Here is a 26,419-nt window from a genome sequence, read left to right as displayed (position 1 = left end):
GTTCCTATGGCATCTCATCAACATTTTAAATGAAACGATGTTGAATGAAAGGATATTATTTGAGGGCCTGCTGTATATTTATGTGTGTGTGTGTGTATACAGAGGGTGCCAAAAAAAGTATACACATTTTAAGAAAGGAAAACTGTATTAGCATTGTAATACTCAATATATACCAATAACAAAAGGTGAATGAATACAAGTCACGTTTGACTTCTGCAATTACAAGAGGTGCTCAAAGTGGTTACGTTACCATCAGTGTCCAGATATTTCTGGTTATGGCAAACTACTGCTTGAGCAATGTTGACCAAAGTGTCCACTTGTACACATTTTTTTGGCACCCCCGGTATACACACACACACACACCTCCATTGATGTCTTATGAAATTAAGTGCACACACCACACATAACTTTAATTAATGGCAGATATGGACAATATAATGTCAAACATCACTTTGAACAGATCTTCTTTGAGGATTCTTGTGACATCCTCTAGAACAGAAAAGCCCCATGGTCAATTAGAATGGGGAAAAGCTGTCTACCTTCCCTCTGGAGAGACACTGAGCATGCCTGCAGCTTGATAATGTTGTCCAATCAAATAGTTTACAAACTTTTTGACCAAAATACCCTTTTCTATTGAAACACTAACCTACTCTAAAACTAATGGTCCAAGGAACACAATTTGGGGGAAACCATCATGCAAAGCTCCATTCATTTTTAAATGTGGATTACAATATTCTTTAGTATTTATTCAAATGTAATTGCTGTAACTTAAGGAACTTATTTTACTAAGTTTGTAGCTGCCTTATAGTAAGATGTTTCTTCATATGTTAGTCAAAATGGACTCCAATATCATAATTTTGCATATTTTTTCACTGAAAATTATTTTTGTATGCATATAGCACAATATGTCCTGTATTAAAACTTAATACTCTCTATTATTTGTGACTTTATTTTATAGACTAAAAGATTCCATGCATAGTTAATTATCTGAAGTTTCCTAATGACTGAAATATACAAACAAATAGATGACAAACTGTACAAAGATCCCCAGGCCTCAGGGGCTTCTCCTAGTTTCTGATTGTCAAGCTGATAGAGCTGATCTTTGTCTTATTTTAATACGCAAAAAAAGGGGGAAGAAAACATTAAATTAGCTTATTTATGTCATTCTGTTTTGAAATGAATCTCAGGTGTTTTCCAGAAATACGTATTGTTACATATAAGAATATGTATCTCTGACATATAAGATAAAATATAAATGGTTAAAGGGAAAATATTAGTACAAAGATAAAAAAATAAAAGCATGGCTGAGGAAGACTAGCTCAGTTATACCTAAAAATGGTTTTAGTTTCCAGTATTCTGGGATTCTATATTTGAAAATGAGTGTATTAATTTATTTTATTGAGTTTTACTAGCTCTCTGTTTTCATGCTTTTCCAATATAATGTCTAGTGACTAGATTAATGTCCTGTAAAAATGCATCTTTAAAGGAAATTATATTCTATATTTATTTAAATCAGAATATATTTTACAAGAATTGTCTTCAGGACTTGAGGAAAATTAAATAAAACTGCTATATTTAGGAATTTACTTTGTATCTTTGAATATTAAATAAGTGCATTCACACTGGTTATAAATTTATACACATTCAAACTCTATAGTTGATTAATATGTATTGTATTGAGTTTTCATTACTTTATAATTATTCTGTTTTGGCAAAAAAACATTCTTTCAAATCAGAGATTTGAAAAATAAGCTCACTATTTCATTTATTTTCCAGTCTTCTTCCTTCTTCCTTCATTATATTGACTACTCATTTTAAGTATATTTTACTTATGTTTTAGTTATATGAATATTTTTTAGTTTACTACTTGTTGCTTTTATGCTTTATTTTTATATGGAGGAAACAAACTCCTTTACATTCTTTATGTATGTTTGAGCCCCTCTTCATAACATTATATTAGGATGGGGGGTGATATGCATTTCTGGTTGATGTGTTGGGGGCTGCCTGGAGTGTATGCTGACAATTAGAGGATAATTCAGCATATCTAAAATGAGGGATGCTATCACTTTAGCAATGTGAGCTCTGGGTGCTGGAGAGCTGAAATTTTAGCTCTTACATTATTCTGTAATTGCTCCCTCTGCTTCATTGTTACCAAAGTAGTGTCGCCTCTGTTCCATGGTGTTCTTTGTATTGATATTATTTTCTTTGGATTATATATATATTCCCTGATTAAACATGGAGAACAATCAGCCACTTTCATGATTTAAAAAAAAAAAATCATTGAAATCTATAGGAAGTAGAAAAACAAATAGTTCCAAGTTATTCTCTTTTAATAATGATGATAAAATTATAACGTGTATATTTTTAAAATTTGGCATTGCATGGTAAGGTTTGACTTCTTGGGCTGACACAGAGAAAGCATATAATTCAATGTTATCAGCCAATTGCAGTTTACTATGGGCTAGGTACTGAACCAAGTGATTAACATATAAACGATATCATAAGCATATCATAAACTCTCATAAGCATTTTAGAGATTAATTAACTTGCCCAAACTAATGTTGCAGCCAGCCAACGAACACGTGACTACACATACACACAGCCAAAAGATCCAGCTATATGTATTCTTGGTAATTACCATATCTATGATGTTCCCCTACCATCTCTAGTCTAGCACAACTAAAAGTAATTATAAAATAAATATAGAAATCTAGCTGTGGGAGTTTTGAGCAAGTAGATTTCCATGGCTGGGAGGAATTAATTTTGTTTGGGAAAATAGAGTAGATTAGAAAATAGTTGATAGAAAAAAGAACAGAGGGTCCGAAAGAGACACAAATTTTTACAGTGATGAAAATGTGCTCATCATAATATGATTTCAAATGTGTTTGCTTTTGGATAATACAAGTATCAGATTAAAAGCAGTTGAGTCTACTGAAATGCAGACAATCATACAGATATTTCCTTGTTTTTGTAACAAAAGTAAACAGTAAATTTGGACTTGGCTTAATTTGATTTTAGGCAAGTTCCACAGATAGTTATGTCTAGTCCACAAAACAGGAGATATTCTATCATATCTTCTTAGAGATACTGATATAGAGATTATTTAATCTAGTGGGTTTCCGTATTTTGTTTAAGGATCAAACCCTCTATTGCATAAAAGACAAAACAAAATATTACTTTCATCTGTAAAACATGAGCCAACTAAAGTAGGCAAGCTTCCTTTTATCTCTTTTCTCCCTACCCCAGTCTCCATTCTAGGGCCTCCCCATAGAACCTCAGAGCTCACGATGTGGTTTGAAAGCCAGCAACCCCCTCCACTGGTCCTCTTTATAGATGAGAAGATAGTGGCCCAAAGAGCTTAATGATTTATCAAAGACTGCAAAACTAAGCAGTGGCTTCTGTGCCAGGACTTAAAATTCATGCAGTGTCCCCACTGGGGTTGGCCCTACCCTACATGGGTGGAAATGCAGAAATCCCACAAATTACCAAAGATAAAACAGCACTGACTTTCCTGATAACCTGCCCTGTAACAGGAAGAGCTTTACTCATAGCACTAGTAGAGCTACGGAAGAGATGATAGATAAGGAGGCCAGAAATAGGAGATAAAGGCAGAGACAACAAGGCAACAATGTGTTCAAGGCCATTGCAGAAGGATATTTCCAAAAGGAAGGAATGTGGTAGGTAATTACTTGTAGTTCAGTGGTTCCCTATTTTGAGAACAGACCATTAACAAAAAATAAGAGGAGGAAGAAGAAAAATACAAGAAGAATACATCCTAAAAAAGGCCTGGTTCTTGTACCGAAAGCTTTAAAACTCTACTAAGATAATTAAGTAAATAAGAGATTCTGAAATAGTGGAAAGACATCTCTTCTTCCTGGAAAGGAACATTTGGTATCATAAATATGTGAATGTTTCCTAATTAAACTATGTCATCTCAAGCCAGTTATAGGGTATATACACTCACCATGCTGCAGGATAATATATATTTTCATCCTGTTTAATGTGTACATATGCATAAAAAAACGCCTGGAAAGATAACACACCAAATATTAATTGCAATGATATTTAAGAATGGGGACCGGAATAGGGAATTATGGAGGACTTGTAAACTATTATTTAACACACTCTGTGTCCTGCTTGATTTTTTACAACTATAATAAGATACTGTTTTTACCTAATAATTTCATAATAAAGTGAAAACAGTAGTAGGGTAAGCTCAAATATAACCAAACACTACCTTTTTTTCTTCTTTCCTTCTTGTTTTCTCTTTGTTTTTCCTGTTTAGATTGACTTCACTGATTACCAGGAAGCTGATTTTTTTTTTTTCCCTAGTAAGAATAATGGGCAGTAAAAAAGATGTGAAGCTTGCAGATTAATGCTAATAAAATGTGAATAAAATCTGTGCAGAGCAGCAAAGACAAAATCATTCTTCAATTTCTCCCATTTATTTTGCGAACAATCAGGTGATAAGATGCTTTTATTATACCCTATGACTCTCAAAAAGAAACAAGAAGGTATTTTGGGAATATTAATTTAGCTGAGAAAATTTAAGCAACTGATCTTGGATGGCCTTGCTATGTAGAACTGTGTGTATGTGTGTGTGTGTGTGTATCTTTTCCCTTTATATCACTGCATATTAAAAAAACATTCAGTCCTCAGTGTTGTATTTCTTCCTTCCTTCCCTAGTTTGCTCCTTAGGTTAACATTTAGCTTTCAATGTAAACCCCCCCATGGATGACCATGTCCTAATTCCCAGATCCTGTGGTGATATTACCTTTCATGTCGAAGGGGAATTTAAGTTGTAGATGGCATTAAGGTTGCCAACCAGCTGACCTTAAAATGTGGAGATTATTCTGGATTATTCGCGTGGGCCCAGTGTAATAACATCTTTTGCCCATTGAGGCCCATTTCAGATTTCTGAGCTCCACAAATCGAAGGCAACACACTTATATTGTTTTAAGCCACTAAGTTTGTGGTATTTGTTATGACAGTGATAGAAAACTAATATACCAACCTAGAAAACATAGCCTGCCAGTTGCCTCCTCACTTAATCTTCCTCTGAACTTCCCAGCCTACCAAGCTGGTTTGGGTGCCTCCTTTGAGCTCTCAGACTCCTATGCTCACCCTGTGTTCATTTCTCTACGTGTAGGGGCAGAGAGGAGTTTGAGGATAAATCCTCACTGGTCTGAGGCCTTATCCTTTAATCCCTTGAATCTCTGTGATGATTGCATCTCTAGTTCAGGGATGCTGTAAAAATACATTGAGAATGACTATAGGTTACTGTGTGCAAATAGTTATTTTTTAGAATATAATTTTACTGTAATTTAGAGTATTCTAGTAATGTTGTGTGTTTACCATGTTCCAAACTTTGCCATGTATCTTAGATAGATTGATTTCATATTATATTTGAAACAATTCTATAGGTTAGCTGCTATTGTTTTTACTATCACCATCAATCATCATTCCTGATTTACTTATTAGGAAACTAAAGCGCAGAGAAGTTGCTGACAGACTCCAAGGTGGTTATGCTTCTCTGTCTTATTTTTAACCTTGGCAGTTCTCCTCTTGAGCCTGAGTTCTTAATCAACACAATCTGACAGCTCTTCAATATGTTCATATGAAAAAGTCTACCCCCATAAATCACCTGTGATGCTGAAAGAGGAGGCTTTAGCTAAAAATGTTAAGGTTATCATACCCAGAGTGACAGGTCCAGGCAGGGGAGAGGATGAAAGGTGAAATCACACCACAGCCAGGAAGATATACTGTAGGGTGGCCTCCAGCTCAGGATTTTATGGACAGTTTCCTCCTGGAAGAGATGTACAGGATTGAAGACAAACAATTTTACCATGTACTCTTGTTTTCATTTAGCAGGAATCCAAAGTTCACAGTCTTAGGAAGGTATCTAAATACCTCTGAGGAAAGTTGACTTGTTTTGGTTAGAATGGCTCCTGAATGACAGAAACGGAAGGGCTCCCCCCAGCGGTTATGGTGGATATTACGGTGCTCCACCAAATGCTCAGGTCAGGGCCCAGGACCCCATAGCTCAGCGTTGGGAGTATTGGCTGCTGGCAGCTCACAGCACAGCCTTCAGTGGAGACCATCTCCCTGGGCTTAAGCCCAGATACCATTTTACTTGTTCTTCTGGACTAGAAATAGTTTACCCCAATGAAATCTTGTTAATTGGCTATCAGCTCCTTTTTAAATTCTGATTTAGCCGTTATATACATTATTATCAAGTGACAAGAAAGAGGTAGGAAAAGTTTCTCCAAGCATGATAAAAGTTCTTACCTTTCTTGACCCTAGACTTAACACTATTTTCTACCGTTTGATTATTCTCTGATTTACAATTTATAAATTCAGATGTTTAACAAAATAACATTTTTTAAATTCATGATTTGAAAGAGAACCTTTTAATATTTGAATCATTCAGAAAGCAAATGGTTACATAACGTCAGTGGCAATGATATTCTGAATGGGCTGTTAATTGCGGAAGATAATTATTATGTATGTCATATGTCAAAATAAAACTTCCTTGGTGAGAAAAATAGCAGCACTGTCTGTCTACTCAGATTGTGAATTCTATTTAACCTTTCTTTGAAAAGTGAATACATGAAATTTTTTGCCTGATATGCACTGAAAAATAAAAACAAAACCCAGAGTACTCATAAAGGTTATGAACTTTCCATATTGCTTTTTCTTCAGTACATTCAACCATTGCATATGCATTCTTCTAAGATAAATTCATGGAAGGAGACTCCAAATACTAGAGTGAAGGTTGTCTCAGTTCACTGAATGTGAACAGAAAAGAACTGTTATGATATTCATAAGCCAAACTTACACTGAAAAGATTTTTTCCCATAAAAGGAGAGCACAGCATTTTATAATGCATCAAACTACAGAATGTATTCATATTCAATAAGGCTAGTTGTGTTTTATGATTAAAAATAGTATAAGGCTCTGTACAAATGACATTCTTGATGTACTTGAAGAAAATAAATGTTTAATGGCATGAAAGCATACAATGTAAGGGAACTTTTTAAAAAGCAACTTATTCTTAGAGAATTTTAAACTTAATATTATAAAAAAAAAACAATATTAATGAGGCAGGGAAGAAGTTCTAAATTTTACCTTTAATTTGGCAATTTAATGTCAGTTGTCTGTTTGCTTTTATCTCCCCACTTCTTTCAAAAGGAGAAAGAGAACAGTATATTGCAATCATTAAAATATCCTGAAGGGAAGGGAGGAGTATGTTCTGAATCTTTCTAGAGTCTTGACATTTTCAGCCCCTGCAGAGAGGAATTAGAAGAATGATTACAAAGAAGGTAATTTTCAAAATTTACCTAACAGCTATAGAAACCTAAACAGTTACAGCTAAAAAAGAAAAAAGAAAGAAAGACTCAAACACCCAACTGAACTATGTGTATACTATCCTGAAGTATGAATGCCTACTCATGACTGTATCTGTGGCCATGTCTATTCCTGGATCGCTATGTCTATCTATCTATGAAATTAGTTTGTTGCCATAGAAAAAGGATACTAATTCCTGCATTATTTTTTCACATTTAATTTGAAACTTGGGCCTCTTAATGGAAATAGAATCAAGTATTTATTAAAATGGTGAAAATATTAAGCAAGAGGTGTAGAAAGCTCCTTGAAATTTACTTACGTTGATAGTGTCTCTGAATATGAAGAATTTATGAATAATTTATATAAAATGAAAATATTGAAAAGTCTAAACAGCAGGGATCTGAGTAAATATGTAGAATGTAGTCAGATTCCACGATAACTCAGGTTTGAAAGGTTTTCCACTATTTCACGATAGCATAAAATATGGTTTCCTACTCTTTGTGCTAATTGAAAATATAGCTAGACTAATGGATAAGTAATTCTCGAAACTCATATGGCCAGTGGTTTCCCTGCCGTCTCATAAACTTTCACAGTGGTAAAGCCAAGGCACCAAATGGCCTTACCTTCTACCCGCCTTTTTCCTCATCATTCTTTGATTTGAAAGCCAATGTTCAGTTCGATGGTTTAGAGGAAAAGGGTGGATAAGCAAATACCCTTCATAACAACAATACAGAAAAACCAGTCTCTGGATAACCAAAAGTCTGCTTAATATTTTTCACAGTTACTATAGAACATGTTGTCAGGAAAAGACCACCAAGTGAAAGATTTTCTTAGTTACAAGTTGATTAATAACATTTAGAACTTGAAGCAACATGTAAGCAGCAATTTGTAAACTGCTCCCCCCTCTTCCCGCCCTGGATGGATGCACTATCAGTCATCCCTTGGGGTGCTTTTCATGTGATCCATAAAACTGCCCTGGAGAAACTTCACAAGGCAAACACATTTCATTGCATCCAAAGGTGATGGTGGGTCCTGACTATCGTCTTTGGATGGTATGTAGTAGTTTCTACCATCTTCAGATCTCAGTGAAGGTACTTACAAGGCCAGTTTCCCACAGCAAATGTTTAAACATCCTTTATGTCTCAAATGTAAAACTTTAAACAAGGCACATCATGTACGAGTATGTTCAAGCGCATACTGGTATTCATGCACCATTACTGATGTACACTATGGACCTCACTAAATAACAAGGACAAAGGTAACTATGTTAAGAGAAATTTACAAATAGTTCCTTTCTCAGAGATAGTCAGTTCTGTGTTTGTCAAATGGAAAGTAATAACACTGATTCCATTCTTTTTGCTCATTGTGTATTACTAGCTAAAAAAGGTTTATTTTTTTTCCCTTGGGTGATATTTCTAGATGAAGTGAAGTGCCTGATAATTTCTTTTAACATATTCTCAAAGCTGAATTCAGCCCCATGATTCATTGTAACTGCTTCAGAACACCATGTGAGAATCAAAAAATGAATAAAAAGGCAGTAGAAAGGAAAATTCAAAGCATGCCATTTGTTAGAATCTATTTTTTTTTGCAAGCATAGCACTTCAATCTCAATAGTATTCCAAAGCCTCTAAAACTTATAATGGTGGTGATATACATATTTTTCTCTCTAAAGAATAGGCCAAGAGATAATGAAACCATAATTTCAAAATACTGCAACTGATATAAAATAGCCACATGCGTGGTTTTGAAACACTCTATATAAGTACTTTCTGTAAAATAATCATGTATTAAACGCAAGGAGTAAGGAAAAAAATTTATAAAAATGAAAGAGAAATACTAAATCTTGTGAGATAACACTGTTCAAATCAGTGTTTCATTAATCCAACTTGAATAAACTTAATTCTCTCTCATATCTTAATCAAGACCCCCTTGAAGTGACAGAAACTTAGAGACAAAGTTTAGAAATCAGAGAATTCAGCAAAGCCAATCTGTTCCTTTATATAAATAATTACATCGGTATCACAGGCTTGTTCTATCACACAGGTGTTCAATTTAAAACATTTTAATGTAGGCATTAGAGGCATATGGAAAAACTAACAATTTACACATGATGCACACAAGCACATTTCACAGTATATTTACTTGTTGGCTTATGTTGGGTGAAAATAGGAGATCTACCGTGTTTCACCGAAAATAAGGCCTAGCCAGACCATCAGCTCTAATGTGTCTTTTGGAGCAAAAATTAATATAAGAACCGGTCTTATTTTAATATAAGACCCAGTCTTATATAATATAATAATATAACATAACATAATATAATACAATATAATACCGGGTCTTATATTAATTTTTGCTCCAAAAGATGCATTAGAGCTGATGGCCAGGCTAGATCTTCTTTTTGGGGAAACACGGTAACACTTTGAAGTTTGTTTTTATTTTTTCAGCTCTCAAAGAGTTGATTCGAAGGTCTAGTGACAAATATGGTTGAATACAAAGTTTATTTTTTGCTTCACAGCCCCTTTTGGTGGTTTTCTAAGCTCTAGAGAGAGTCTTTCAAACCTTGCTTGGAAACCAGGAAGATAGTCCTACTCTCGTTTTAATAGTGGGAAAAGAGGTTACATCACTTAATACTACATCATAAATAGATAAGTTTCTGAGGTCCAGCATCACAATCCGACTCTGCCACTAAAACATATTTTGACCTTTATTCTTGTAACAGTTCACTATTTTTGTTTCCTTTTTCTAAAAGGATATTTACCTACATTTTTAAGATTGGGATTTAGTTATTTATGCAATAGACTTTGTTGCAAGACAAAATAATGAAAATTTGTAACTTAAAATGTTAATTTCTTCAGGGAGCTGGGGCTTTAGTTTCATCTCTTCCTTAATATCTATCTAGAATCATTTCAGAGTGGGACATTTCAAAGTATAAAAAATATTACTATTATATAATAAGTTTACAAATTTAGACTTGTTCAAAATTTTAAAATTTTAGGGAATGTATTAAAAGCCACAGTCAGAAGCAAATCAATAAACTTATATAAAATATTTAAAAAACCCAAATCCATGTCTACATTTTGTTTTCTATACATACATATACTAAATGTCAATGACAAACTAGAAAATTTAAGTGATAAATAATAAACCAGGAAAAATGTGCAACACATAAAACAAAAGATTTGTTTTCTTGATTTGCAAAGAGTTTAAACAAAGCAATAAGAAAAATAAAAACAAAATTTGGTGTGTGTGTATGTAGGAAAATAAATATTAATGGCAAAACTATAATGAAAAGATGTGGTAGCACAGATTCGCTAATTTGAATGGGCCTACATGACAGAGAGAACACTTGGACATCACTTGGTGTCAGAGTGCCCGTAACCTGTACTACATAACGAAAAACGTAAAAGGTCATTTCAGTCTGCTAGTAAATCAGGGTTGGGGATGATCCAGCAGATTCAATTGAGAGACAGCAACTAGGAGGTTTGGAAATACTTGATTTATGATATACAAAGACTTCACGTAGAAATGTCTTTACAAAGACATGTGAAGGTATGCAATGGCTTTTCCTAGGAGCTCTAAAAGGTTTAAGCCATTTAAAAAGGAAAATTGGAATTGAGATGTCTGAAGATCACATGCATGTAGAAAAATAATTCTAGTGATTTTAAAAACAGAGTGATTTGGGGGTCTAATATCTTATATCCATAAAGTTAAAATCATTAATGTAGATTAATAAACAAGTATTTGAGATTTAAATTAGTTACATGTCATCTTAGTAATAGTGATAAATCTAATCCCTAAATAAAATAATTTTAGATGAAAGTAAAATCATTATTCTACTTGCATTTCTAAATATTAGTTAGAGGAAAAACAGATGTTAGTTTGAATGGGTTTGGGTACACTGGCATTTACCTGGAGTAGATAAAAACATTTAGAGTCTAGATACTCACTGTGTGCGAGAGAAAAGCTAATCAAAGTATTTACTATTCATATGGCATAATAGCTTTTGTGATAAAATATTTTTCTTTAGCATATTGGAAAAGTAAAGCACTACATCTCTTTCTATACACAAAGTAGGAATGGTTCCATTCAATGGAAGTGATCAGTTCTACTGAGAACAAAATTCCCAGAGATTAAATTCTGTATACTAAAACTTTCAACATTAAAAACTGGCCTATTTCTACAAAGGTTATCAAATATAGACATAGCATAAACCAAAGTACAGAAATTGCCTAATGGAAATCAGACTACAGTTCTGGGTGGTATCCTTGTTAATATATGGTTGTTCATTTTGACTAGTTTCCTCTTTTGCTTTTGAGGAAATGTGAAAGCATTTAAATTAGCCACCAATAGAAGCCAAAAGGACATGGGGATAGAAGCATGGGTATAGATAACAAAAATTCTGATATTTTTTTCTCTCTCCAAGAGTAAGATCAGTATATTTGGAAAGGCGGGAAAAAAAGCAAATCTAATTATTATAAAACATTCCAGACATTTCCCTCAAAATTGCAAGAAATAAAACAAAAATTCACTGGAGCACATGGTCTTGAGCCTTTTTAGGTAAGTTCTGGTAGCAATGCTGCTAAGAAGTCAAGTTTGCTTTCTGCCAACAAGGTTTGACATGCGTTTCTGAACTTCATTCAATAATAATAATACAATTACTAAAATAAGCTAATTTCAGCTTTGAGACATAGTATTAGTGCGGATTCTTTACTTTCCTCCTAAAACTTATTTGAGAAAACAAATATTGCTATGCCTTATTCTCTGTCACAAACCTCTTATCCTATGTGCTTCCTAGGTTTATGACTAAAACCCCTATGCACATTTACTGTAAGGATTCATTTTTCTGTAATTACTAAGGAGGAGTTCCAAAGGTATATGATTCCCCAAACCAGTGCATCTCCAGGAAGGGACATGAGGACTAAGAAGAAAGTAGGTAAATCACTAAAAATTGATTCCATTACTGTTGCCATCTGTTCATTGCAGGGTGTACTGCGGTCGTCCTGTCCTTTTTCTGAGCTGTAAAGATTAATTTTAATGGACGAGAATATTAATCTAGACATTATATATTTATAATTTATTAACGTAAATGTCTTTTTTTGTCTCTCAGTGGTTGACTTACCCATGTTAATATATGGTGGGCCATCAAGCATGTATTTAAAAGTTGGACAGTGTTTACAACATAAGTTGGACGGAAAAAATTGGACAGTATATAAATTCAGCCAGTGGAAATTGATGGCATGGCAGTATAAAAAGCAGGTGCAGCATTAATAAACTATGTACCCATCAACCACAATGACAACTTCTTACTCATGCTAGAGGTAATAACCTTGCTGATGTATACATGAGAGACGAATCTTCAATGTATAAATTAAAAATGCAACAGTGTTCTAGGTTATTACAGAGATCTGCTTTCAAGCTCAATGGTCACCCCAAATTGTTCCGTTAAGATCAATTTGTTAATTAAAAATAACTCATTTCAACACCTAAAAAGATAGTCTCCTCTAGGAAATTGTTAAAGAAAAAAAAAAGTCAGAGGCAGGAGAAAAACATTAACATATTAGTGATTAATATTACAGATTCACTTGACATAAAGACATCTTTCATTGCTCAATTGTCTTAAGCATCACTTAAGATATTAAAATTGAGAATCAGCTACTGTTTGCCCAAATATTGGTTAAATGCGTCCTTAGTAGGAAAAAGGGTGAAACACTCAAATGATTGACTGAAAAATGACCAACACAGAAATAAGACAGGGACATCTTATTGGAAATCTACAGAGAATACTAGTATACCTTAAGGTGAAAATAATTTTAATTCAGTGGTATGATGGTAAATGTTTGGTGGAAGGGAGGGCATCTCTGATTTGAAACATCTGCCAATTTCTGTAGTGTAAATATCCCCACTATGGCCAATTTTAAACTAACCGTATTTAACCACCACCACACAAAATTCCTGACAATTTAACAATTGACTCTTGAGAGCCACTAGAGCCAGCTCTGGCACACCACCGGCCAGAAGGCACAGAGGGAGGAAGCCCTCTGGTGACAGATGGCACACACTCTGCAGTGAGAAAGTGAGGTTCGCGTTCTGATTTTGCCACTTATTTGCTTCGCAACTTTGGAGAAAGTTACCTACATTCACTGAGCTTCCTTTTTGTCATCTGTAAACTGGTGCTAATGACATTACTAAGATCACAAGGTTGGTAAACCAGGGCATGCATGTAAAACATTTAGAAAAATGTGTGACAGGAGTAATTTCTTAACAGTATTTCTTGCCCATACATGTAATGCTCCATTTATTATCAGGAGAATTATAGCTATTACATTTTTTGTTTGCACTTGAGATGTGCCTATTTTATCTGTTAATCATCGATTGCTTTTAAAAACGAATTCTCACTGATTTAAAGGTGAAATACCTATCAAGTCCAGTTTGCCAAAGTTTAAACAACATGATGTCTGAATTTTGAATTGTTATCTTGCATAGGAAAGCAAACTATAATACTCGATTTTTAAAATATTGATTAAGGTTATCCTAAGGTGAACCTCATTATTTTTTACTTTACCCTGATTGTCATTTTTTAATTTTTTTGTAATTTCAATGTACTATTTCTCCTAAAAACCGCAACTTTGCATTTCTGTCCTTTCCAGTTTGCATTTATTTTATAGCTTTCCTGATCGTATGTAATTATAATATTATGTGTCAACAAATAATCTTCACCCACGATATCTATGTGACTCCCACAGTAATCCTTTTTCTTCAGCAATACATTTTGATATGAATCTTGAGGTTCACAGAAGTTAAGTGATATGTTCCAAATCCTACAAGAGATCATGGCAGACCTAGACTCTAAACTCCAGTCAGTTGAAAGCCACCACATTAGTGATGAGATCAGGAGGCAGAAGTGACAGGACTCAGTGGGAAATGGGAGGACCTTCGTAGGAACCATTAGCTCAGGAAAGATGGTTGGGGCACAGGACATTTTGACACTTAGTCCAGGGAAGGGTCAGTTGAGCTCATTTGTATCAAGGAAAAGTACAACCATAAGAGTACATCTTTGGACCTGCGGATGTGCACGGTCACAAAGAGAGGAGGGATGGTTTTATCTTTTGTCAAGGGACAATTTCAGAGCAGGTGAGAACATATGAGAAACTCACGGCCCTCTTAAGATGGTCTCTGGAGAAAAGTTTCCTTTGTAAACATTTCTTTCCCTCTTGGGATAAATGCAAAGACCAGCTGTATTAGGGAACCCTGCTCAGAGTCTTCTCATGGGGACCTGCTCTAGGAAAGACAGGCTGGGTTTGATCAGAAAAGGATGCAGATTTACTTCATAAAATTTGTTGGGTAGGTACTGGTGGGTGTATAATCTCTAGCACCAGAGTTTACCTCTCTATTTTAGTTTTTTTTTTCCTTTAAAATAGTGACAATCATAATCTTTACCTGATAAGGAAAAGATTAAATGAGATAATATACATAAAGCATTTAGAACAGGGCTGGGCACAGAGTATATGATTAATAAATATTATCATCAGTATTAAACTCTCTAATAACTACTTGCTTTTAGGGGCATTTTCTAAGACGCACCTTAGCTTATTTGGGGAAATTTAGTATGAATATTGATCTGAAAATGTTAAAGTGTACATAATATTTTCCTTTCCTCCCCACTTGCTTATGCAGCATTTATTAATTTTATTCACAGGCCATGGCTGACTTTTGAAACCCACAGGGTCTCTTATTAGTTATACCACTGAATGGATGCAGAGGTGTCCATAATGAGAAGTGGACGAATTGACCTTAATTGATCTAAGTCAGGGGTGTCCAAACTGCGGCCTGCAGGCCAACTGCGGCCCGCAATCCATTGTTAATTGGCCCACAGCAAATTCCAAAAATATATTTTGTTTACTTAAATAAACCGGGTGAGGCAATACGTATTTCACCTCGAGTGAGTGGCCCAGCTGTTTGTGTATTTTACCACATATGGCCCTTGGTAAAAAACGTTGAAAAAAGTTTGGACACCCCTGCTCTAAGTCATTCTATATGCTACAGTAGCTTTTCTCCTACTAGGAGGTCATAATCTACCCCATAGTATATCTGGACACTTTTTTTTTTTAATAGCTGCTGACCTTCCATCTCATCACAACCTATAATACATATGCTTATGAGGAATCTACTACATCCCTTTAAGTATGTGATTAGAAAGAAGCAGACAGCCTAGAGATGCTGTGGCAGTAACGATTAAACGTAATTTTCTTGATGATACAGAATATAAATCATGTCTGATTTCTAAAGTAATTGGAAAAGTATGAGATGACAATTTAAGTGAATTATTGTATCATATTAATGAGAAATATATATTTACATACATATTTTAAAAGACACTACCCTTCTACCTTAGTTCCTCTAATTAGACAGAGAAATATCAACTTTTAGTCTTTATGCATATCTCTGCTCATGGTTGACACAAAACCTGATTTATCGTGATGAGGCTCAGAGAAAGTATAGCTCCCTGGGAACTTGACAGATGCCTTGCCTTGGGGGTCTTCTCTCTTTCTGGAAGCCCCTTTCCCTGCAAGGACCATAGGGCAAACTTCCCAGCTTCCTCTGGGCAACTTTATTCTCAGTAGTCAATAACTGCTCATTTTTCTGTGTGTGATGCTATGTGCTGTTGCTTCTCTATTCAAAGAACTCCACAAAATTAAGAATAATAAATACAAGAAACTAAGCCTGGGAAGTATTCCCTGGTGAGATCATGTTTATGATAAAACCCTGCCAAATAAGCAATAATGATGAACTAGACCCATTAGCAATTATGAGACCGTGAGATCATCAGAACCCTCTTGAGGATGCTGTAAATGGTCTGATCTGAGGGCTGCATGCCTGGATTCCTTTATAAAGTGATCATCCCCACCCCAACTCCCTTGGCTCCCACGTCACTGAAGTTGCACAGGAGTCAGAATTTTTGTACCATTTTCCTACCAGAACTTCTAATCTGTCAATTCTGAATGGATCCAGTTACCCACCTTTCTTCTCTGTACCCAGCCTCCTGCAGACCGTTAGATTAAATCACACATCTGAGCAGATTGGTGTCATCACGCTCTCTAGGTACCCAGTGGCAGCTGGATTCCACTTCTGCCCAGCTATATTGTTATGCCCATGGGTCCACCCCCCGTGCCATTCATCCCAGCTACAGTTTTTACATTATTATTCCCCTCACAGAACCTACCCTGCCAAAAGTCACTTTTCTCTGCTGATATTTCCCCCCTTTCTCCGTAGAGAAAATGGAGGCTTTTAACATATATTCACTGTGTTTGCCTGAGTATCCTCTAGAATCCCCTATTAAAATACAGATACAGCCCTTTTTTAACCTAAAGTCCCTTTTTAGCTCCTGTTTTATCTTTTTCCATCCTTTCATAGCCAAGTTGTCTGGAAACAGGGTTTAAATTCACTAGCACATTTAGCTTCCCATTTAAAATTTTAATCTACAGCAAGCATCAACTTCACTAAAAATGTTCTATGTTCTTCAATTACCTTCAAAATGCCAGATGAACTTTCCCCAAGCCCCATTTCATTTGAAGTCTCTACAGCACTTGTATTTATTCTTAGAAATATAAGTTAAAGTGTATTTCTACTCTAAATATATTTTTCCATTGCAGAAACTTTCAACGACATATAAAGAAAAGAGAAAAAAGAAAAATGCATGTATATCCTCACCACTCATGTTAAAGCAGGGTTTAACATTATAACATATTTCTTTTCAGGATTTCACCTGTGTACAGGTGAACATTATGCTTTTTTGCTTACCATAATATCATCAACGTTTCCCCATATTATCAAGTAATCTTTAGAAACAATATTTTATGGCTGTATAATTTTCCATTATATGGAAAAGCACAGTTTAATTAATTTTGTCACAGAATGTAAACAATGAGGTATGTTCCTATATTATTAAGTATCCTTGAAAAACTTGATTTGAATGGTTACAGAGGATTCTGTACTATAGTTGTGTAATACGCTAGTTAATTAATAGCCTTCTGCTAAGCTTTTAGGTTGCTCTCAAATTTTTGCTATTATAAATAGTGCTATAAATGATACCCCAGTACCCAAGATTGTCTTGAATCTTCTCTTTAGATATTTGCTACTTCTCCCAACATGAAAATATAGACTTTCCCATTTAAAATGTATATTCTTTGGAATTACCACAGAATTTCTCTTTATATGGCCAAAAGAACATATTATTAGAGCTTGTACCTACCTGACGAGAAAGCGGGGAAAAGCACGAGTGGCAAGGGATACAGCTAAATATTGGGATCTATCATTAAGAAACAGGAGGACTGATGTTGGGAGGGAGTAATCAGTTTCCATACCACCCACATGTAAAATTATAAAATGTAGTTTACTTCAGAAAAAGACTTATTTTACAAGGAAACTAGTAAGTAAGGTAGTTTTGGGGAACAGGAAGAGATAGAGGGTTAGAATATGAGACAGATTTCTGGAAGTGTCTTATCTAGGATACATCTTTTTATTTGCCTCGAGTTCTTGGGTTACAGAGATATTTTATATCAAACAGCTTACACCTTTGAATTATTGTGTTTACCATATGCATAAATGAGGACTGTTTTTGACAGTACTTTAAGATAAATTAGCTTGGATTGAAGAGAAAATAAGAAAATGCTGCATAAATAACAAAGCCTTTCCTGGCTTAAGTGACTGCAGACAAAACTGGCTTTTTTACATAATGTTTTAAAGATTCACAAAACGTGGGAAATGACTATTTTGTTCAGGGTTATTCATGACTTTTACTAATTAAGTCTGCCTTTTCTACTAAGCTTGGAGGTACTGTGGAGAAAGCTGATTGTCAAGGGTAAATAGAGATTGTTAATCATTTAGTTTCAGTCCTGCTTTGAATCTTACCCAAATAATTAGCAGTCTCTATAGTTGGAACAGAGCACCAGAAGAAGGAAGAGTCTGCGTTGGTATACGCGGAAAACTAAGATGGGAGCGGGAGGAATGGCAAGGAGAAAATCCTTTTTGAATGTAAGTAAAACGTGTACCTGATTTAGCTCCTGAAATTATACTGATGTAAACTGCGAAAAAGCTATGGGAGAGAACACATTTTAATTTTCTACTGATGTTTATAAGGAGCTAATCTAGGTAGATAGAGTCTTTGTTTAATTGACTGATTAATTTTAATGACCTCAACATCAGAACTGTGGTTTCAGATTCAATGACTGATAAAGCCCCGTTTTGATCTGCTAGAGCCTATGTTTTCTGAGATCTTTTGCAACCCAAATAAAAATAATTAAGTAGATTTTCTGACTCCTTTATCTTAAGGTTGCCCCAAAGTTAATGGTGTTACAGTGTAGGCTTTGATAGAAGCACCTAGATATAAAGACATTGCATAATAAAGTGTGTTTCCAGTCAGATTAAGATGTGCATATCAAAGGAAGTGCTAAGAACTGATACTCAGTTTGAGGATAGAATATGATTAGGAGTTTTAGTTACATAGAAAGGAAACTTATGAAGACTATTTCTTCAGAGAAACCTGTGCCATTTTCCCACCCACCAACACACAAGAGGAAGGGGAATGTGAGTTGAGTTGGTGTGTGGGGGCAGGGAGGGGCAGTATATACCTCTTTTATCTTGAGGTAGAAGATGAGGCCTCAAGGAAAGCATGCCTCATACTTCCTGAAGGGGGAAAAGTGGTGGAATGAGATCTGACTCCTGGAATTGAAGTTTAGAGGGCTACAAAGGAGGGAGGAAGGAAGCAGTTTTTTTTTTAAAGGTGGCTACCTAGGAATTGTCCTGCAACGTTGCTGAGAGGGACATAGGACAGGTGACTGCTTTCCTTGAGGTAGTGAGCGTTGGCCTGGAACTATATGGATGCTTGAACCAGTAAACCATCTGGGAAGAAGATGGAACTCCAACAGAGAGTCTTTGTGGCTTGAAATTCCTAAAAGCTAGGGGTGAGGAGTGGCACTAGGTTTGTCAGCAAACATCACCCAGACTGCAGTTCAATGCAACCAACAGATGGGCAGGTGAGGGAAACTTCAAAGAAGTTATGAAAATACCCATGCAAGAGAGATTCTGCTTTAAATATCTCTCAGGTTGAGAGAGAACGAAGCCAACATACAACAGTGCCAGTTAACTAGGAACTGTCCTACCACCTGTTTCTTTCCTCCCTTGCTTTCATCAGATATGGTGGCATTAGAAGCTTGTGTGTGTGTGTGTGTGGGGGGGAGAGTGACAGAGAGAGAAGGTGCTGTTATCGCTTTCCCATGTCACAGATTTCCATTTCTTTCATCCCACCTGGCGGAAGGAGTCAATAATGGCAGAAGTGTTGATATTTTTGAGTAGACACTTTTAGTTACTTAAAGGAGGCTATTATTTATAACTTAAGGGAGCCACAGAGATTTCTGTTATCCAGGAGTAAGAAGAAAAGTATGGAGTCAAGATTCAAATACACCTGAGCTTCTGGATGCCTCAGTTGCACAAAGCCCTGGAAATGATCTGAGATAATTGTATGTTTCTGTAAAATTTGTAAAAGTAAGACATTACTCACAATTACTTAAGACTGGTTTCTCTTTCCAGTTTGTCCTGTCACTGTTACCTTCCTGTCAGGGGACTTTGAGGAGCCTATAGCCATTTTAAGGTATTCATCATAACTTTCAGATAAATACAGATTTTTTTCAACATTATATCAATCATACCCAAATTCAAAAAGGACCATAAGGATAAAGCATACAGGAAGATGAGATTGACTCAACACTATTATATGAAAAAGTTTTTCTTTTTTCAAAGTCATGTTCCTAGTAATATTTATAGACCATCAGTGCAATGGATAAAAGAGAGATTTCTCAGATATTTTGTGAAAAATGTTTTTGAAAGCTTTCTCTGTGATGAGATTCTGAGTAGCGTACTTCATGATTAGCAGTTTCAAATAACATTTTGTTTGTAAACTGTTTTCAAAGACAGAAATCATTTACAACAGTTGGGTTCTAAGACTGGATAGATGCATATGGTGAGAACATTTCAAAAGTCATGAAGATGCCACAGACTAAATAAGGCTAGGTTTACTTGGCTTGACATAAATAAATATGTACAGATTGGACCAACATTTTGAAGTAAAGATGAGAGGCAATATTTAGTGTTATTGTGAGATATTAAAAGCTTAATTGCAGTCATTTAATTCTCAGAGAAAGGGGTTTCCTTTTTAGAGGTCATGGTGATAAGAGGCATTCTTGAAATCATAGAAATATCAAAAAATCATGGAACTAAGGGCAGAATTTGATTCATTTTTGCATAGCACTTGAAAAAATTAAAGTGAGAAAAGATCAGATGTGTTTATCAAAATAATTATTACAAAAAAGAGAAATACTGTATAAATGGAGGTAAATCGACTTAAAAAAATACAGACGATAAGCCCTACTTCATTGTTACAGATTCTTTGTGGAATGTGACAAATATTGAACAGCTGGTAATTACTGTATGCTACTATTAAAAGGGAAGCACTATGAATTTTTTTAGCTTTTTTCACCAACAAAACCATCTGTCACTTTTTTTTTAAATGAAGCGGAATAGTATGGACAGTTATAACCTCTGGTTGAACAAATAACTGTTAGAAAAGTGAGGAAAAGGGGCTGCAGTCATGCTTTTAATGACATCATTATATCACCCTACATGACATTAGCAGGGAGAGTGGTAGAAATACATTCAAAAATCCTCTTTTCTATAAAAGAATGAGAACACTGGCAATAGCTGACAAGTTTTTCAAAACTCTGGAAATTAACTAACAGGGTTAACACAGGGGACATTTATTCAAGAAAAACAGTTGAATCTCAGTAAGAGCAGTCAGCTTTGTCCCATTTTAACTTTCCCTATTCCCATTCCTCTGATAGAAAGGCCACTGACACTGAGTTGTAGTAGCATGGTCACTTCCACTGGCACAGAAGACTCATTAGAATTTAGGGACACGATGTCCCCACAGAGGTCTTCCCGCATGTCCCCACCCCAACTTACAAGAGCTCATTCTTTACTACTCAATGCCCTCACTTGACCAGCAGACCCCTGTGAGACTGGAAGCTCAACTTGCATTGTAATTCATCCAATTGCAGGATGAGGGTCTGTGTTGATCAGTAATTTCAGCCCCAGGTATACAGGGTCTCCTTCAGGACACATCTAGAAGGTTTTAGGCTATTTATGTGGTGCTTGACCTGGGAATTGGAATCCCTGAGCTCATCCTTTTCTTTCACCTCTGTCCAGTGACATTAGGAGCAACCAACCAATGTCATTATATGCCTTAGTTTTCCAATAATGTTCAAAAGTATCATAAATGGAGTCACTTAACTCCTTGATTAGGAGTATTCAATGCAGATATTTTGCAAATTGCTCTAAACAGTTACTACCACAGACTATCAGTGCTTACCTTACTACTGGAAACAGTCATTAGCATCTTCAAATCTAATATCAGATTAGAGAGCCAATTCCAGACATCACAGAACCAATCAAGAAAACTCATCCTGAAAATGCCATTTCTAAAACCACTTCTAGTACCTAAATCTGTATCACTCAGGGTTCTCCTGGGAAACTGAACCAATTGAATATATACAGCTATAGAGAATGGCCTTTATCATGAGGGATTTGCTCCCGTGATTATAGAGGCTGAGAGGTCCCACCACCTGCTGTCTGTCAGCTGGAGGCCCAGGAGAGCCAGTGGTGCAGTTCTGTTACTGTAGGCAAAAAGAATGGGGCTATAAGGAGAGAAGGAAGAGGAAAGGAAGGAGGATGTATTCTTCCTGCCAACGGTAACAGTTCCAGACCAAACCTGAAGGCTTGAGGGTGAGGAGCACGAATGTTGAAAGGCGGGAGAAGAGGGATTTCCCAGGCTCAAGCAGAGAGAGTGAATTCACCCTTCTTCCACCTTTTTGTTCTATGTGGGCCGTCAGAGGATTGAGGACAATCTCCTTCAGTCAGTCTATGGATTCAAATACTAATCTCTTCAGAAACACTCGCACAGACACTATCAGAAATAATGTTTGACCAGCTCTCTGGGCATCCCTTAGCCCAGTCAAGTTGACACATAAAATTAACCATCACAATGCCTGTACCTTGTTGTGATATTGTTCCTGTCAATAATCGCAAATGAAAGATTTTCTTCCTTCCTGGGAGGAGGGTGGATTGGTCCTGAGGAGGTGAGAAGAAGCAGCCCATGCAGAACTTCATCCACGTCCCCAGGCACTACTGGGATGGTGGGGCATGAGGTCACCATGCAGACAGTGCCTCCTAGAAGTCTATCGTGGTCAGTGAACTGCAGAAGAGGAAGGGCCTGCAGGACGCCTCACCTGCTGAGTGACAGGAACCTGCAGGAGCCCTGGAAGATGAGAGCAGGACCTTCCCAAGCCACATGAATAGAGAAGGTGGCCTGGGCTTTCAGACCTCGCTCTTCAGGAACTCAAGTGAACCTTTGCTGGAATTGGGGTTGCCAAACATCAGGCCTGGAAGGTGCCAGCAGCCTCAGGCACTTCAGCAATGGCAGAGAATGTCTGGCGGACAGTTCTGCCAAGAAGGGAGCAGCCCACTTGCCAACTGAGGCTGCCAGGTGGGGCTTTCTGATGGTCTACGAGGATGAGTCCTTTAGGCAGTAGATCAAGGAGAGTCCATCCTCGTGTGGTGATGGTGCACAACATCGCCATGATGTGGTCAGGGCACAGCATCACTGTCCCCATGTCCTAATGTCTGGCTCCTGTCACCACAGAGAATGGGCACTGAGAGAGCCTCTGGACCCACTGCTGAAGTGCCGGGCCTGCTGCATGGAGAACACGGAGGGTGTGAGTGAGCATGCTCTGCACCTTCCTTCTTCATGGGGTCACAGGTCCTCACAGGGTGTGGGCTCTGCTTCCCCCAAGAAGACAGTGGGGTTGCATTCAGTGGTGGTGGTGGGAGTTAAGCACCAAGATGGCCTCCTGAACAGGTCATTTGATGAGAATCTAGCCTTGGATCAGCTGCCTAGATCCCGACTCTATCCGCAGATGTCTCAGCTTTGGTGTGCAAAATCCTGGTGTATTTAGGTGTAGCACACACCACTTTCTGGGGTTAGTTGGCTCTGAGAGTCTTGCACAAGGAGAACCACTGCAAAATTTGTCCTTTAGAATTACTAAGTTCTCTGGCCTCATCCCACTGCAAGATGTAAAGCTACAGACTGCCAGGTCTCTGGTACAGGCCATATCACAGCATAGAGCCAAGCCATGAGTGAGGCACAGCCTGCAAACATGTGACATGTGGCCTTCCCTTAACATGACTATGATACTATCTAGAGCACATAACAGCAAATAATGCTCTACAAGAAAGATAATATTTTAAGGGCAACCAGAGCAATTGGAAAAACATATGCTCTGGATGATTGCATATATATCTATCATATATTATTTATTTCTCCATTTATTAATTTGTGTCTTACAAATATACATCCTTAGGAATAAAACATATGTTTCCTAAAGAATCTTTCTGCTCCTGCTGCTCATTTCCTACTTGAGAACACAACCAGCTATATGTGAGAGAATGATTTGTTTCGCAGCAACGAATATTTGAACTGTTACCCTCCCACAAATGAGGACATAAGGATAATAACAGAGTACAGGAGTGGTGGCTTCCTGGATCAGGCTCAAAACTTTGCTGTTTGGGTTCACAAGGAGAACTGTTATTCCTCACATGGCTTTTGGCATCTTTATGCTTCAAGGGCATACTATCACTTGACTTCCTGTGTCTCTTATGTAAACCTTTGTTGGGTTTACAAAGTAACATTCCACCATCACCCACATCTAACAAATTGGAAAGTCTGGCTTAGTGGAATTTGCTCAAGGTTACACAATATATAAATGGTTTGTTTGGGGATAAAATCCCCCATCTCATTCTTCCCAGTGTTGTAGGCACAGATCACCATTAACAACAGAAAGGGACTGAGGGAAATGGAATCACTTACTCATCAACAGAAGGAAATGAATCACCAATATACATCACAATACGGAAGATTCTCAAAAACATCATGCTGAACGAAAGAAGCCTGACACACAAAGAACACGATTCAGTGTCTTTGAAATTCTAGAAAAGGCCAAACTAAGGGAGCCTGACAGAAAGCTTATCGGTTTCTGCCTACTCCTGAGGGTCAGGGGAATTGATTGCAAATGGGTATGAAGGAACTTCTGGGGATGATAAAAATATTCTGTGTCTCGGAAGCGGTGATGGTCAAATGGGTGTATACGTATGTCAGAACTCATTGAACAGTACACGTCCAATGAGTACATTTTATTGGTATGTAAGAATACCTCAATGAAATTGATTTTTAAAACTTGCACCTTTGGGGTGGTCTCAAAGCACATTTCCTCTCATCCATATAATTTGACTCATCAGAATAATAAAATCTTGAAAAACTTAAAAGACAACAGAAAAATAAATGACCAAGACACTTGAATGGATACCCTCCCTCATCCACATTCTAAGTGGAAATTAATTAGAATGAATTTAACTTCTAGTAAGAATGGCACATATATCATCTCAGTACAAACAAACAAAAATGTGCTGTTGAATCAGTACTTTTTGGGGGGATAGTCATTATTTGCCAAATAAACGGCAAATAATGAAAATGAAATTAATTTTTAAAATCTTGCTCTGACTTCATGTTTTATCATCCCAAAAGTTTCACCTTGATAGTAAAATTTGAAACTACATTTATTTTTGTTTTTAAAGCTGCGAACCAAGGTTCTTTTACCTGACGGTTTGCACATATGCATAAACACCATCAGATTATCACACAAATACAACATTAGGAAAAAAAAAAGATGTTGTTACTTCACAGACCACCCCAAAATATTTGAACATTTAGTTCAAGAAGCAACATTACCAGCAAATCCATCCATAAGCTGTCATCGTAAAACATGTGGTAAAAGGGAAACGCTCTTGACATATCTTTTGAAAGTCAGTTAGTAAAGATTTGGTCATAGTCCTTTTCAATCCACTGTGTGTTCTTAACCGCCTCCTAGGTCTACTATGTGAACACTCAGGCAGGTCTCATTTTTTCCAGGCACTCTTAGATAATAAAACTCCTTCATAAGTCCAGTTATACTCCGTCTAATTTTAGTAATTAAAATGTCTAGTCCTAGATAAGAGTAAACCTTGAAATTTTGTTCAAGGTCACAGCTCCTTCGTCCCCTCAGTTCTAGCCTATTACAGGCTGAACGCCTATTATGGAGAATGAAGAACCATGGTCAGTTCCTGCTTTATTTCCCCACCAAATGCTTGTCCTCCTCTCCTCCATCATTACTCACTAAGCTACCAAATGGCTCTTCTTGTGTTGGGGGAAGGTAGGGGGCTGAGGAGAGGAACAGCGGAGGTCTCAGTTGACTGATAGTGTCAAAAGATTTCATCGGTGGCTGATCGGTGCTAGGTCTCTCTTACAGGAAAGAGGGTCTCTCTGTCATTACTATCTAATATTAATACTTCCTTGGCTGCCATTATAAAAGAAGCCTCTTAACTTCTGCCTCCAAGGTACACTAGTAACGTACAAGAGGATAAGTCATCTCTAGATAAGAGATTTTATATATTTTCTGGAAAATTATAATTGGAAAGAAAAAAATTGGTGGAAGAAACAAAGTAGAGATGTCACATCCATAGGGATGACGAGGGTAGAGAATGAACATGCCCTGCTGGTTAGAGTCCCAGCAATATCCAGAAGTGGAGGTGGCAGGTGTGGTGGGGGACAGAAACAAGAGATGGAGCTACAAAGACAAAGAATAATTAAGGGATTATATTAAAAACAGAATCCCTGAATTCCCACCACTGCTTTTCCAACCTCACATACTAAAAAGTAAGATAACCAGGCCAATCACTAAAGAAGTCTTCATGCAAGTCTGGAAACACACTGTCCAAAGAGAGCTGGAGAACTAGGGTGGGAATTACCCTCCAAAGCAAAGTCCTCCCACTCTGGCCATGGGGCATCTCAGCATGAAGCCTGTCTCCCCAGTGGTTCAGCCAGAAATGACATTCTAGGAAGCGCAAGCACAAAGAGTTTTCCATTAGACTTTCT

At 36.7% G+C, this 26,419-nt stretch overlaps 1 long non-coding RNA gene across 1 annotated transcript in view; it reads right to left on the bottom strand.

Moving 5' to 3' along the window:
• LOC141567680 (uncharacterized) overlaps positions 1 to 26,419 on the bottom strand; it is a 74,038-nt gene that overhangs the window by 8,275 nt on the left and 39,344 nt on the right. Inside the window, exons 2-3 of the long non-coding RNA XR_012490504.1 lie at positions 7,129 to 7,286; positions 5,696 to 5,806 (exon numbers count right to left, since the gene is read on the bottom strand). This is a non-coding gene — a long non-coding RNA (uncharacterized LOC141567680). The remainder of the gene's footprint in view (positions 1 to 5,695; positions 5,807 to 7,128; positions 7,287 to 26,419) is intronic.

Source organism: Rhinolophus sinicus, linkage group LG11 (genome assembly GCF_036562045.2).
Source record: "Rhinolophus sinicus isolate RSC01 linkage group LG11, ASM3656204v1, whole genome shotgun sequence".
Lineage (NCBI taxonomy): Eukaryota > Metazoa > Chordata > Mammalia > Chiroptera > Rhinolophidae > Rhinolophus > Rhinolophus sinicus.
The sequence above is the reverse complement of the archived record's forward strand: the minus strand, read 5'-3'. Positions and strand labels throughout refer to the sequence as shown.